At 57.9% G+C, this 6,543-nt stretch overlaps 1 long non-coding RNA gene across 1 annotated transcript in view; it reads right to left on the bottom strand.

Annotated features, from left to right (window-relative positions):
• The window catches only part of LOC107182744, a 13,650-nt gene extending 7,692 nt beyond the window's left edge, over nucleotides 1–5,958 (bottom strand). Inside the window, exon 1 of the long non-coding RNA XR_001513473.1 lies at nucleotides 5,691–5,958. This is a non-coding gene — a long non-coding RNA (uncharacterized LOC107182744). The remainder of the gene's footprint in view (nucleotides 1–5,690) is intronic.
• Nucleotides 5,959–6,543: the final 585 nt, after the last annotated feature.

Genomic DNA, 6,543 nt, shown 5'->3' with positions numbered 1-6,543 from the left:
ATGCCCGCCGCCACTTTGCCTGTCTAAGATGGGACAGGGGCTGGTGGGCTCCACATCACCACCATGATGCCAGGCAGGGTTCTGGAGCCAGAGGACCCTCCCCAGACCCGTGTGGACATAGATTTGGGGGACAGTTTTCCCTTCCCCCTCTTCCCCACCCTTTTCCCCAACATCTCCAAAGTCATAGAATTGGGGCTGGGGTCAGATTTTTCACCACCCACCTCCTGGGTAATGAGAGTCATTCTGGGCAGGAAGGGGACAGCAGCCGGCCCAGGCAGGGGACTGAAGGAGCTGGCTGCATGCCTCTAGGTCACCTTGCACCCCAGAATTCCTCCAGCATCCCCCTCTTCCTCAGTGCAGCTCAGGCGGCTTGGCCTGGATCTTGGTGGGATTAGGGAGAGGGGGCGGAAGCCACACCTAGCTCCCATCCCATGGGGCCCGGCCCTTGGGGGCTCCTGGGTCTTTCTTCTCTGTGGGGCCCAAGGGGAAGGCTGGCCCAGGCTGCAGGATCTGGCAGGTTGGGGCAGGAGGGGGCAGAGCCGCCTGCCTGTGGGGCCCTTGGGGGAAGATTTGGGGTGGCATAGAATTCCCCGGCTCAGGGCGGGGCCCAGAAGTGGGGTGGGGCACTTGCCACATGGCCTCCTGAGCCTCTACAAACAGGACAATGAAGTTCCCAGGGTCTGGTGTCTCCCTGTGGACACACACCCACAGAGGCTCATCATTCCAGAAGTAGAAAGTGACCGAATGAAGAGGGGGCACAATCTCCACACGTCCAGAATGCTCCCTTCACACCTCCAGACAAAGCCTCCCACCCAGAACCCCTCCCATCATTAGCTTAACAGGCTCACATTAGGGGAAACGCCTCCTCCATTCTGGCCTCCTGGAATACCTGGGCCAAGACCCCCGACCCCATATGAGCTGTACCCCTGCACCAGGCTCAGCCCACCCCAGCTCATTTAGCATTCCTCTGCCCAAGCTTGGAAGGTCTTCCTGGTGGCCCAGCCCTTTCTTTTGGTCCCTCTACCTGTGCACTGATGCCCTGGCCCTGAGCGAGCCAGTTTACCCAGGACAGCAGCCACCAGGGATGGGAGCTCTCCAAACTGCCAAGTGATCCTTTGTCATGCATGACAGGGAGGAGTGGGGTGACAGGGCCAGGGTAAGGCCAGGTCAAGTGGCACAGAGCACGCACGCGCGCGCGCGCGCGCGCACACACACACACACACACACACACACTTGCTCGTTCTTCAGACATTCATTGAGTGCCTGCTATGCCAGGTGGTGTTCTGGGCACTGGGGACACAGCAGAGAACAAGCCAGAAGAAATGTCCCTTCCCTCCTGCGGCTGTCATCTATGGGGATACACACACAATTGATAGATAGGTATGAAGATATATATATGTAGTTGACCCCTTGAACAACATGGGTATGAACTGTGCAGGTCCACTTATATTTGGATTTTTTCAACAAATACTGTAAGTGTATTTTCTTATCCTTATGATTTTTTAAAATATATTTTATTGATTTTTTTACAGAGAGGAAGGGAGAGAGAGAGTTAGAAACACCGATGAGAGAGAAACATTGATCAGCTGCCTCCTGCACATTCCCCACCGAGGAAGTGCCCGCAACCTAGGTACATGACCCTGACCGGGACCCTTCAGTCCACAGGCCGACGCTCCATCCACTGAGCCAAACCGGTTTCGGCTCCTTATGATTTCTTAACATGTTTTCTCTAGCTTACTTTATTGTAAGAATACAGTATATTATATATAATATACAAAGTAGGTGTTCACTGACATTTATATTATTGATAAAGCTTCTGATTAACAGTAGCCATCAGTAGTTAAGTTTTGGGGGAGTGGATTTTTCTACTGCACGGAGAGTTAGAGCCCCACCCGCCATGTTGTTCAAGGGCCAACCGTAGTATGCTGGGTAGTATGTGCTAGGGGGAGAAAAGAAGGGAGCAAAGGAAATGAGGTGTGAGGGGATAGAGGCAGGTCAGGAAAGGACACCCTGAGGAGGAGGTGACATTTGAACAAAGACGTGTAGGAGGTGGAGGCGGAGCCATGCAGACATCTGGAGGAAAAGCTCCCGATGAAGGGACTGGCCAGTGCAAAGGCCCTGAGGCAGGAACTCACCTGGAGTATTTGAGAAACAGCCACAGCCAGGAGACCAATGTGGTGGAAGGGGGAGGGGAGTGGAGTGGAAGAACTGAGTTTCACATCTTTGCTCTCTGACTTTTAGAAAAAATATTTTTATTGATTTCAGAGAGGAAGGGAGAGGGAGAGAGAGAGAGAGAAACATCAGTGATGACAGAGAATCATTGATCGGCTGCCTCCTGCATGTCCCCTACTGGGGATTGAGCCCACAAGCCAGGCATGTGCCCTTGAACCAGAATTGAACCCAGGACCCTTCGGTCCACAGGCCAACGCTCTATCCATTGAGCCAAACTGGCTAGGGCATGCTCCCTGACTTTCTAGCTGAATATCTTCAGCCAGTGATCATGCCTCTCTGAACCTCAGTTTTTTTATCTGTAAAACGGGCCTGAAAATGTAGAGTTTGTAGTTGTTCCTAGGTTCTGAGGTGCGCTACGTGCTTTCTCGCTCAGGGCCTGGAGTGGGACAGGAGCAGAGCTACACCGGATACTTGCAGCCCAGCAGGCCTGGAATGGGGGCAAGCCGGCTGGGTCAAGAGACCCCGACAGACCGAGTCGCCTGGTAGGTCACCCTGGCTCACACTCACAGGGCCGCCTGCCGGGCCCCATGGCAACGCCGCACACAGACATCAAACAGGCCCTGCCGAGGAAGTCTCACGTCACTGTGGTTAGAGTGGCTCCTCCCAGCCCATCCTGGCTGGCGGCTGTGCTCCCCCTTGCCAGTCAGGGCCCGTGCTCCCGCTCCGTAGCCCTGGCGACAGGCTGTGTTATGGACTGAGCAGGGATCCCACCACCTGCCCCCTCACTAGGTCACCAGCCACTCCCCACATCCGGAGTAGGACCTGATGTGGTAGCCTCCGTTCACTGGCACTAAGCCTTCCATTCGACAACCCGGACCGGTGCAGCGCATCAGGGAAGCCCTGTCTACCCATCTACAGAGGGCCAGAGGCGCAGGGATCTGGGGGGACCCTAGCCAGGTGCCTGAAATGCGCAGGGCAGAGTCAGGGTGTTGCCCAGGGGCACAGCAGGGTGACTCAGACAGGAATAGCCCCCAGGCCTGGCCCAGCCAACCCGGGGTGGGGGGGACTGACTCACCACCCACCCAACACAGATGACATCAGGACCTCGCCGGCCACCCCAACTTGGCAGCAGGCCAGAATGGGGGCACCCACGAGATGTCACATCTAGTGGCCCTCTCCCCTCCGACTAGGGCTCGGCAGGCTCTGGGTGAAGGAGGATCCCTCCTGGGGTCTCTCCCCGCATCCCATCCCCCCTTTGCCCGGGGATTTCGGGCCCCAGCCCCTCTGACGTCACTGGGGTTACTATGGCAACTGGCCGAAGTTCCCAAATAAAATTACCGCGGGCGGGTTAAGTTTCCTAGGAGGCAGCCGACGGGTAAACAATGGCGGTGGCAGGCGGGGCGGCGAGGGGCCGTCTCACTCGGCTAGGACCCAGGGGTGCCCCAGGGCCAGGGGCAGGGTCCGGCTCCCCGCCCGAGACCTGATGGCGGGCCGCCTCCCGTTCCTCCCACTGCCCCTGGAGGAGGGGCGCCAGGGGTGGCACCGATCCCAGGCTGCGTGAGGGCCTGGGGAGCCGACTGCATTGGGAAGCCAGGCCCGAACGTGGGCCACCAGAAACCTAGGGACTCAGCGCGCCCCAGCCCCAGTCCCCACACCGCGCTGACCCACATGCTGGGGGGCCAGTCAGGGGGCCGCCTCCCGTTCCTCCCACTGCCCCTGGAGGAGGGGCGCCAGGGGTGGCACCGATCCCAGGCTGCGTGAGGGCCTGGGGAGCCGACTGCATTGGGAAGCCAGGCCCGAACGTGGGCCACCAGAAACCTAGGGACTCAGCGCGCCCCAGCCCCAGTCCCCACACCGCGCTGACCCACATGCTGGGGGGCCAGTCAGGGGTCACGCACTCACTGTACCGACAACCTCCCCCCCCCCAAAAAAAAACACCTCTAGGGCCTGGGCTCACCCATCTATGAAATGGGGATGGCAGTATCCCCTTCCAAGTGCATTGTCTCAGTCCTATTGGGCTGTCATTCCCCCCCATCCCTGGGGGGCTCCTGAGGCCCCCGAGTACCATTGCCAGGTAAAATACAGGCACCCAGTTAAATTTGATTTTTAAATAACGAATTATTTTTAGTACAAGTATCCATGCAGTATTTGGGCCATACACCAAATATTTTTTCACTTGTTCTATATCCGAAAATCAAATTTCACTGGGTCCCCTGTATTTTTATTTGCTAAATCTGGCAACCATATCCCTAGGCCACCATCAGCTCCGCCCGGAAATGCTCCGACAGACAGCTCCCTGGTCCCCTTCCTTCAGGCTTTACCCCTTCCACCCATTCTCCAGAGCAAGCCAGTTACATTCATGCACATCCTCCGGCCACCGTGCACTGCGGAAAGCCACCTCCTGGGCCACGAGGCCCTTCTTGTCAGGTCTCTACTTCCTCTCCAACCTGTCTTTCACATCCACCTGAGCATCCTTCAGGTCCTGGGGCACCACCTCCTCCAGGAAGCCTTCCTTACCTGCCACCATGACCCTCTGATTTTAGACTCTCCAGGAGAGTCTGTCCTCTTCTGTCTCCCTATTCAGCCATTTGGGTGAATTACTCAATCATTTGAATAAAATGAACATTTCTTTTTTTGGCTAATCCTCACCCGAGGATATTTTTTCCATTGACTTTTAGAGAGAGTGGAAGGGAGGGGAGGGGTAGAAACAGAAACACCGATGTGAGGCATTAGTTGCCTCTCGCAGGCACGTGCCCTTGTCCACAATCAAACCTGAGACCCTCCAGTCCGCAGGCTGACGCTCTATCCATTGAGCCCAGCCGGCTAGGGCTGAACATTTCTTAAATTACACAATTCTGGCAACTTCCTTGATGGAGGCCAGGTGAAGGGGGACACATCTTCTGGCCCAGGAAGCCCTGGTGCTGGTTCCCACTCTTTTCCCCACCCCACAGGGTCTGAGGCCCTGGGCTGGCCCTTCTGTGGCCCCCTTAAGAGGAGTCCTGTGGGCAGCTCGGAGGTGACTATTATGGGGTCCTAGGGGGCCTAGAGTGAAGGGAGGCCTTACAGTCTAACAAAGGGCCTGTCATCGCCTCTGGAGGCCACAGGCTTCAGCTCCTTTGTCAACAGCCAAAGGCGCCCACTGGGTCCGTACCCCTATACGTCCCGGCCAAGCTCCCTCATGGACTTGCCGTTCAGACCCACAGGGGGCACGCCCATGGATATGACCATCACCAAGATGGGACCTGCACATGGCTGAGAGGGGTATGGGAGCCCACGTCGCCCTGCCTGGTTTTAAGTGTGGTGCTCCGCCTCCTTTGGCAAAGGAGTTTGCCTCTCCCTTACGCAGCTTCTCCATCTGTAAACCAGGAATAATACCCGTGAAAGGTCAGGGGGCTAGTGTGAACGCTAACATCCATAGGCACACACGTGCAGAACAGGCTGGGACCGAAGGCGCTCCTTGTTAGCTCCTCTGAAGGTGAAAAGCCAAAATCCCCATCACAGCCCTGCGATCACCTCACCTCAGCAGGTCGCTCCCCCACATCCATCTAGGAGAGTCGGCCCAGCTTCTCAGGGTTCCGCTCACCCCACAGCGAGGACCCTATGCTGCTGTCCCCTCGCCCTGCACTGGCCTCGGGACAGCCAGGAGGGGATCTGGCTTGGCGAGAGACACCCTGTGTTCTCCCCATTGCACCACAGCTGTCTCCTTCACCCTCATCTCTGTGCCCACCGAAACGACAGGCCTGGTCTGAGTCCCTACTCTGGGGAAGGCCACCGGGTCCCGAAGCCTCTTGCCGCTCCCATCCGGCTGGAGGCTCGAACCTGGGTCCTTTCTGAGACTTGGCCTCAGGGTGCTGGCTGCTCCTCAGGGCGATGGGCGCGCATTGCGTGCTGCAGGAGCCCTGCACGGGGGCGCCGGGCAGTTGGCACTGCGATCCAGGTACACGCCGGGCAGCAACTCCGGCTTGCCCCGGCTCTGAGTTTGACCTCCAGGGTCTTTGGGCAAACGTCATAGCCTCGCCGAGCGTCAGTTTCCCTGTCTGCTGAAAGGAGGCAGCAACGGCGCCCTGCCTCTCAGGTGGTTTGAAGAGTCTGTGAATCCACAGTGAGACAAGCAATGCCTGTCACAGCCGAGTGCCAGGGCTCTGCCCCCCACCAAGGAGGGGAGGGCGTGTGGGAAGTTTTATCCTGGGTCCGAACCCCATAGAGCAGGGAGGTCAGGGCAGGGCGGTCGCCCCTGGAAATGGGCGCGGGTCATAGGACCATGGAAGGGTGGCATGCACGTGGCTCGGAGGCCTTGTCCTGAGGCTGGGGCTGGCAGCACCTGCTGCGGGCGAGCGGTGGGAGGGGGAGGGAGGCCTGGCCGTGAGTCAC

This window comes from Myotis davidii, unplaced genomic scaffold (assembly GCF_000327345.1).
Source record: "Myotis davidii unplaced genomic scaffold, ASM32734v1 scaffold1238, whole genome shotgun sequence".
Lineage (NCBI taxonomy): Eukaryota > Metazoa > Chordata > Mammalia > Chiroptera > Vespertilionidae > Myotis > Myotis davidii.
Note: the sequence above shows the minus strand (reverse complement) of the source record. Positions and strands in the feature narration are given on the sequence as shown.